The 9,490-nt window shown below is 35.0% G+C and overlaps 1 long non-coding RNA gene across 1 annotated transcript; it reads right to left on the bottom strand.

The window, feature by feature from the left end:
• Window positions 1-681: 681 nt before the first annotated feature.
• On the bottom strand, window positions 682-8,931 carry LOC131522656 (uncharacterized). The gene is made up of 4 exons (XR_009266595.1): window positions 7,871-8,931; window positions 6,605-6,879; window positions 2,450-2,533; window positions 682-1,489 (listed from the first exon to the last, which is right to left on the bottom strand). It is a non-coding gene; the product is annotated as an uncharacterized LOC131522656 (long non-coding RNA).
• Between the last annotated feature and the right edge of the window lie 559 nt (window positions 8,932-9,490).

Below are 9,490 nucleotides of genomic sequence, written 5' to 3' on the forward strand. Positions count from 1 at the left end.
AGCCGCTCTTGTCACGCAGGAGCCGGTAATCCTGGCGGATCCAGACCAGGGGGCTGTTGCATAAAACAAGTTTACCAAACAAGCCAGGCTTATTTCTGTTAGTCTGACTTATTTTGAACCAAATCAACTTACAATAAGACTAACTGAAATAAACCTCACTTATGTGGTAAACTTGTTTTATGAAACAGGCCCCTGGTCTCTGCCGGTCTAATAATAAACTAAAAATAACATCTAAATTAACTAGCTTTATACAAGTCAAATATATTATTTAACATCACTGAATCAACTTAAATACATTTATTATTCAATTTTAAATCAGGTAGAAATAGCTCTTTCAGATAACAGTTGCAGGTTGCCACTTTTTTATAGTGTGCATATTAAGTATATATTATTCTTTTTTTAACAAATTTTATATATTTTTGATGCACAATGGATTGCTGAACACATATCAAATACAAGCTCATGTATTCTTATTTTTGTTTCAACAAACGTTGTTTTTTGAATAATGAATACTTAATATATAGCAATATAGACAATTTTATTTGTTTGTTTCTTTTTTACACCAATTTCATTTCTTTTTTAACACACAATGAACGATTAACATTAAATGCAGATAATTATATACAGAAGCATGTATTTTGATTATTTTCTTAACATTTTATATATTTTTGACCAAATGATTGCTTAAAACAACAAAATACACAATTATGTATAGATATATTTATTTTATATTTTTAAATATTTTTAACAAATTCTATTTATTTTTGATGCACAATAACAAAATACATAGACAATTATATAGATACATTTATTTATTCATTAATTTTTATTTATTTATTTTTAACTAATTTTATTACTTTTTTGAGGAATGCTTAAAATATTATGCAGACAATTACATATAGATGCATTTATTGATTGATTGATTTAATTTTTTTTTTTTTTAACAAAATGATTGCTTAACATATAACAAAATACACAGACAATTCATGCGTACTAGTCACTATCCTGAGCTGTGACATGAAACTCATCTACGTGCTATTTTTGATTTAATTAGAAATCAAATACAGGTAAATATGGTTTGAAATATAATGAGGACCATGTCTTTTTCTTCTACGTCATCTGGGATGTTAAAAGAACACAGTGGAAATTGTAATTGAGTTTGAATGGTGATATTTAAACTACAGTCTGACTTGTTCCAAACATTGACCTCTGACCTTCAGGGTCTCTATTGTGGTTGCTGTATGTGTCCATGTGTTTACAGGACCTCAGAGCATTATAAACAGAAAAACCCGCTCCTGATCTTTCCACATGTAATGGATTGAAAGCTCTCTATTTATATTCGTGCTGAAGCGGAGACATTGGCTGTCCTGGATAGCTTCGGGATGGGCGTTTAGTGACCCTGATGAGGTGAAGGAAAAACCATCCATCCAATCCGACCGCAGCATCCAGCAGAGGTGGAGAGCCGGATCACTGAACGTCTGTTTTTCCTCTGACGGTGAAAAAAGTGGAAAAAGTGAATAGAGCAGCGTGTCCCAAACTGGGGTCTGTGAGTTGATGAAAAGCTTATAATTAATTTAAATAAAAATCAATTTATTGTGTTGTAAATGAACAAATGCTTTGTGACAGAATACAATATTTTTGAGAATGAACGCGAATATTTTGTGAGAGAATGCAAAGTTTCCCACAACGCAATAGTTTTGCAAGATAACGCAACGTTATCGGGAAACACGTTATTATTGCAAGAAAACACAAATGTTTTGTGAAAGAACACAAAATTTCTTGGAGGAACGCAACATGTTTGAGAACGAATGTAAATGTTTTGGGAGAGGATGCAATACTTTTGTGAGAGAGCACAAAAACAGTATTATGCGAGGGAAGTTTATCAGGAGAGCATAATATCTTTGTGAGCAAATGCAAATGTTTTGTTGGAAAACACAGAGTTTCTCTTTGAAACATAATTGTTTTGCGAGTTTAACAGGAGAACGCAATATTTTTGTGAGATCGTGCAGAGATTTCTTGGGAAAATTTGCAAGCAAATGAAATATTTTGTTAGCAAACAATATTTTTGCGAGAGAATAAATGTTTTGCAAGAAAATGCAAAGTTTCTTGAGGGAATGCAATATTTTTAAACAACCATGTTTTATATAATCAAATTTCATGCAACAGCCTTTTTATTTGTAATTTCACCGGAAAACTTTACTTACAAGGCAGCGATTGTACATTGTGAATCATGCAAAAATGTATCATTTTTATTTAAAAAAGTAAGCATGAAGGTACAACCCTAAACAATAACCATCACCAGATCTCATGAAAATGTACAAATTAGATTTGCCAAAATGTAAAAAGTTACACATTGCCATGAGATTGTCTTGGTTCGGCAAATCAATAGCACATATGTTTCTTGGGAAGAAAGGAGTGAATTATTTGCTGTTGGTCATCTCATTGTTACCTGAACGTCTCTCTGCGAGAGTCATAAGAGCTGGATCTCCGTCTCATAGATCTCCAAAACAGCTCTTCTTGGATTCTTCAGGGTCTGAGGAAACAGTAGAGTCAGCAAATAATAAATGAAAAGAAAACAATGTCATTTGAAATCGATAATAAATTGAATCTGAAATGACTCCAGCGAGCTTATAAACCGGAGAGGGAACCGTGCTGATGGTGACAGGCTGTCTTAACCACATGTTGGGCAACGCTGGAGAAACATTTCAGCCGGAGGAAATGGTTCATTATATGAAGTGTCCCAGAGAGTCATTTAATTGCAGCGTAATAACGACTGACTCTAAACCATCCGTCAGACGCTCCCTCAGGAATGACTAGCAGCCCAACGAGACAAAGGAAGGGAACCCCTCTAACTAGACAAGAATCAGAATCAACACAATGTTTGTGGAAATCAGAGCTGGAGCCAGACCATGTGGGAAACAAGACTGAGGATCGCTTCAATCCTTCAACTAGGAGAACTTTCTGTCCTCTATAGAGATAAAGATCATATAGGACCAAAGTTAAAGAGTTCTTTGTTAAACAATCATTGTAGTTTTAAACACACTTTTTCATTGTGTCTCTTAAAATAATTACTTCACTGTAAACAAAAAAAGTTGAGCCAACTTAAAATTTTAAGGCAACCAGCTTCAGCAGATTTTTGAGTTTTCTCAACTTGTCGTTTTTTTAAGTTTATACAACAAAAATGTGAGAATCTCCCTCAAATCTGCTGAAGCTGGTTGCCTTAAAATTTTAAGTTGGCTCAACTTTTCTATTTTTGAATTTGAAAACCAAAATCATTGTTTGTTTTTTTTTTGTTTTTGTTTTTACATGTAATGGTCATCTCATGTTGTTTTGGAATAGTGGAAAAAACTATTGCACCTCAGGGTGAAGGTGAAGTCAGCTAAAATGGGCCACGTTTTGGTAAATGACTTATAATACCATCAAATAAGCTATGCGTGAGATCTAATGATATTCTTATAAATTTGCATGGGTCTCTTAAATACATTTATATTTTTTAAATGTGAAAAAGTATAAAAGTTTTAAAATTATGAGAGTTAAGAGTATCAGCAGGAATACCTTCTTGAGCAACAGCACAACATTCAGGTAAAATGGGCCAGCTGTTCAGTTAAAATGGACCAATATAAAAAGAGAACAACAGGTAATTTCAGCTTAAATCATTTTATTTATAACAGTAAATTGACACTATTGTTTTTAGTGTGTCATAGCAACACCATAAATGTATTTCATTACATAGAAAGTTGAATGAATATTTAATTAAACAATGCAATTAAAAATGAACTGATCATGTTGTGATCAGGTGTGCGTTTCTGTGCATGTATGTGTGTATGCTTGTATTTTTTTTAAAGACTGTTAAAATTTTGTATGGATACATATCTAGGCCTAAACCTATTTTCACCCTCAATTTCTGTGTAAAAGTGTGTGTGTGTGTGTGTGTGCAGCCCATTTTAGCTTAACAAGCCACCTAAAATGACCTTTTTCACAAAAATCAAAGTTTCTTTTAAAAATTAAACTTCTTTATTTGAAAGAGCATGTCAAAACATTGTTCATAAACCTTTGCTTTGTTGGTAAGCTTACTTCAAATTGCTTTAGTACTCTTATTAGTGATGAATGAAATGTACTATATCAGGCTCAATTACCTTACAATTTCTCTGACGAGCTTCATCTAACACTCTGCCCGGCCCATTTTACCTGATAGCCCATTTTAGCTGACTTCACCCTTTTCCTATCTATATTCATAGGGTTTTATTCCTATACAAACTCTGAAGGTTTTTATAGAAGGGTTTGTTTATATATCATTCAAACTGATTTATGTAACACTTTATTCCTAAAAAAGTGAATAAAATGTACTTTTGCAAAAGAAGGCAAATGTTTTGTGAGAGAGCGCATAATTTTTTTGGGTAAACAATACTTTTGTGAAAGAACACAACATTTCTCAGGGAACATTTTTTATTGTTTCTCTTTAATAAATTATATTTTAAAGCGAGGCACTACAGGCGAAACCATTGTTTTTCATGCACTGGTCATTTTTGAGGTTTGGGGCGATTTGGCTTTTCATATCATGTTGTTTTGGACTAGTGGAACGAAAACATCTAAAATACGCTTCAGCAGCACTTACAGTAGGCTACATACACCAAAAATGTTTTACTTCTATCTATATTCTGAAGGTTTTTACTGAGGGGTTTGTTCATATATCATTCAAACTGATTTATACAACATTTTATCCCTAAAAAAATGTAATGTTTTCTGCCTGTTGACGGTATCTTCTGATTTATGGAGTGATAAAAAGAGAAATCCAAAATCCTCTCTGTAAAAATCTTTAAATCTACTATGTCAACAAAATTAAACAACAATTTTGAACTTGGCTTTATCTGGCTGTCTTGGAAATGTATGCAAATTAGTGCATACTTAACTTTAATAATGAATTAAATAATGTACTGCTGCATATTAAAATGTAACATTTCAGAAAACTTCTAAACCAATTGTCTTAATGATTGTGAGTAATCAGCTGGGTAAGTAATTTGAACTCTATGTACTTGTGGTGTGTTGAATTATAAAGTGCAGAAAGGTTCATTTCGCTTCTGTTTTGGGAGGAAAGACCTTGCTTTCTTGTTTTCTACCATATGATTCTCAGTTCAGAGTTGAGAAAATATGTAATTGATAACGAGCTGTTACTGTCCCACTACATCATGTCACTCGTGTCGCACATAAGAAGCAGATTTATAGCCTGTAAACAAGATTCAGAACAGGCAAAACGCACTGCTGAGAATCCACCGAGGTTAAGCAGCCGCTTACCGCACACTTTCATCCCAGAATAAAGTGAGAACAGAGATCGGATCTCTTCCCATGATCCCTTGAGGAAAGACTTCCCAGGGCGTACTGTGATATGCAGGTCTTGACTCTCTAATTGCACTTCTTCATTCACACGGTTGCATGTAAATGACTGTGGTTTGTCAGTGTGATATTCAGCATTAAGACAAACATGATTGCACTGCCGCAAAGACCACCTGCGTTTACTGTCCCAGCTGCGACACACGTCAGTTCCTGCGACTACATGCTATCAGTGCATTAAAATAAAACAAAAATAAAAAAACATGTTTGCATGAGGTTTCTTCAGTCTTGGGGTTTTCTATAGACATGCACATACCAAATAAGCAGACAGAAAAGCTAAAAAAAAAAAAGAAAAAAGACACTTACATGCAAAGTGAAATTGGAGCAACAAGCAAAAGAAAAAAATAAATAAATTGAAATTCTGTTTCCATTGCACTTAAAAATTCACACTTTTAAGTGCAATAAAAAAAAAAAAAAGTAAATAATCAATGGAAAAGCATCTAATTATTTAATTTTATATTTATTTAGTTATTTTAATTCATGTTGCATGCAAATAATTATTTAATCAGAATATATGGCTACTTGTGAAAGATGCTTTTTGGCAACGTAATGGTGCAATTACAAAATCTATCAGCGGGCTAACTAAGTAACCAAACCCATCATGACCATTATAGATTTATAATGATTCATTAATCTTTATTTTAAATAAAAATGTATATATAAGTTCATATGTGTTATAGACAACAAATAAAGTTTTTCTTCAAATGTAAAATGTGAAAGTATTTTCTTGGACTGAAAATATATGAAGGGTGTAAAGTTTTAAATGCTTTTTAAAAAAATGTATTAATATTTTTAAAACATTTTCAAAACTATACAAAAATTGTCAAAAATATATTGGTAGAAAATATATTTAAGTAAATACTAAATATAGCAAATATATATTTTTTGCCCTTTTTTTAATTTGTATTTTGAAATATATTTGAAAATATATTTTTGCTGTACGGGAAATGAAACGCAATCAAACTAAAAGACTGAATATCCATACAATTATACAATGTAAAGGGCAACTTATTTTTATCATAATTATAGTCATAAAAATAACATAATTGTATATTTTGAGTTTTAGAGATTGTTTTTGTAGCATAAACCTTTTGATCGATTCTTTTTAAACACTTTAAAAAGTCTTATTACTTAAGCCCACATTGTAGATCAGAGAAAGTTACTAATTCTAAGCTGTGAATAGTGAAGATGTATGTGTGAGTAATCCTTCATTAACCTGGAGATGTGCTGCTGCTGTGTGGAGCTTCAGGCTGCTGTAATTGTTCCTGTCAGAGTCTGTCTGCCAGCTACAAATGAGCTAACCAACTCAAATCGGGGTCATCTGGAAGCCATTTCTCGCCGTATTTTTTTCCTTCCCCGTCTCATTTTAATCTCCTCCTCCTCCCAGGGGAGGTCGGGGCCGGTGACCGGGATCTGCGCACGCTAGGCCGGTGTGGCACGCAAACTCATCCTCGCACGCAAGAAACCTCTGCAGAAGACATCAGAACGCACCTATAGAGGGGTGAAGGAGAACGCAAAGGCCATTATCACTCTACACAGCGATGCATTTAATACAGTGCTGGTAAAACTAAGTCTAGAATGAAATGCTCAATCTACTCCTGATATGGAAACATAGATGCAGAAATTCAGCAAATAATCTGGTTTAGAGAAAAACAGGCCCTGCAAACTTTGAAATAACAACATGCCTCAAAACTTCTGCTGAAGAACAAACTGCTCTTCATGCCAAGACAAAAAAAGGAGGGAATGTTTTCTAATGCGCAAATATTTCAGAGAACTCAGTTCTGGCTAAATTCTGGCTTAAGTATTTTAAGACATGGCATTACAAATATTGGCTAATCTTACCATTTAATTTGTGTTTACACATTACATACACACATAAACATTTTCATGCTCTGATTGATTTTTATGACAAATAAATTTAATTTTTATGACAATTAAAATAAAATACGATAATTATATAATTTATATTTTTAAATATTTTTTTTTTTTTAAATGTAATGAGAATAAATAATGCCGAAAAATGAAAAAATGTCAAACTGCAAAAATAAAGTAAAATAAAATAGCCCTAATTTTGTTTATGCAAAAAAATAAATAGATTTAATTTCTTTTTGCTGCATGTTGCCACGTCACGCTATTCTACATTAATGCTCTAATCAGTTTAGGCAAATGCGATAAATTCATTAATTTGATATGCTGATATGAAAGTAAGTATCTGCTAAAATGAATAATTATTATGATCATGATAAAGCGTAAAAACATCTGTTACTTCACATCATTGTTCTGGTGTGCTTGATAACTCAACTCCACAGTTTCCATCACCGCTCATCGGCCAAGTCACATTATTAACAGACTGGAAATGTTCAGGAGCGCTCATCATTGACATATCAAATTATAGTAACTGATTGCACTTAAATGTCAGGCCACATCAAATCACTAATGCTCACACGGTCGGTTCTGATTGGAGGAAACGCACGGCACTCACTTCTGATTGGCCGATGGGATCTTGGACCCAAAGTCGAAGCAGAGGTCAGAGTAAGAGGAGATTTGTGGTTTAATGTACCTGGCAAAAGCACAAGCATCCCGCTGTGAGACGTCTGTGTGCTTGCGTTCCCTCAGGCCGACTCGCTCTCGTTTTAGAACAGACCGCAATAATTCAATAACTTCACTGGATTCGGTTAAAGATAGCCTGCGTTTGGGAATCTTGGATATTTTTGTGATGTGATTTATGTAATAAAAACAAAATGTTCATGCACGTCATAAAAATATAAATCACACATAGAGCACAACAGCAGATTTCCAGTTGCAAGATTAAACCAAATTTATAAAGATAAAATAATCTATGCCTTTATAGTCTATTTCTGTACTGTATATAGCAATAACTTACTAACTCCATAGCAACTGCATAGCAACACCCTGGCAACAACCTACTTTTGTAACTCCCTAGCAACTGCTTGGCAACATGTTAAAAAAAACACTCTGACCACCTTATTAACTAATAGCAACACCCTGGTAACTACCATAGTAACTCCCTAGAAACTGCATAGCAACACCCTGGCAACAACCTGCTGCAGTAACTACCTAGCAACTGCATAGCAACACCCTGGCAACAACCTGCTGTAGTAACTCCCTAGCAACCGCATAGCAACACCCTGGCAACAACCTGCTGTAGTAACTCCCTAGCAACTGCATAGCAACACCCTGGCAACAACCTGCTGCAGTAACTACCTAGCAACTGCATAGCAACACCCTGGCAACAACCTGCTGTAGTAACTCCCTAGCAACTGCATAGCAATACCCTGGCAACAACCTGCTGCAGTAACTTCCTAGCAACTGCATATCATCACCATGACCACGACCAAAACCTACTGTAGTAACTCCTTAGTAACTGTATAGCAACGCCCTAGCAACAATCTGCTGCTGTAACTCCCTAGCAACTGCATAGCAACGCCCTAGCAACAACCTGATGCTGTAACTCCCTAGCAACTGCATAGCAATGCCCTGGCAACAAGCTACTGCAGTAACTCCCTAACAACATGCTAAAACCCAATCAAAACCACCTTAGCGCAGGGATACTCAAATCTGGCTCGCGAAATCCACTTTCCTGCAGAGTTTAGCTCTAACCCTAATCAAACACACCTGAGCATGCTAATCAGTGTCTTCAGGATCATTAGAAAATCACAGGTAGGTGAGTTTGATCAGGGTTGGAGCTAAACTCTGCAGGAAAGTGATCGCGAGCCAGATTTGAGTATCACTGCCTTAGCGGCTGCATAACAACACCCTGGCAACCACTCAAAACACTGGCTGGTATTTTCTGCGAAAAATGTGAAAATCTAGTTTAAGTCATTTAAATTCTCTTGTGCAAAAAAAGCTGAGCTCAAGTGAATCAGCATCACGTCACTGGCATTAATAGACTCCATCGAGCGCTAACATGGTCAAGATGGCACTGGTGAGTCACGCTCATAAAGCACTGGTTAGTGTCCTGCAGCGAGAGAGAGTGTGTTCATTTCCTCTCACTGAGTGTCAGTCGCTCGTTTGGGGTTCTGGATCACCGCTGCTGTCTAATCTGCATTCGCATTCCTACGGTACGTTTCAGCTCGTCCTT

The sequence above is a fragment of the Onychostoma macrolepis genome, chromosome 17 (genome assembly GCF_012432095.1).
Source record: "Onychostoma macrolepis isolate SWU-2019 chromosome 17, ASM1243209v1, whole genome shotgun sequence".
NCBI classification, from domain to species: Eukaryota; Metazoa; Chordata; class Actinopteri; order Cypriniformes; family Cyprinidae; genus Onychostoma; species Onychostoma macrolepis.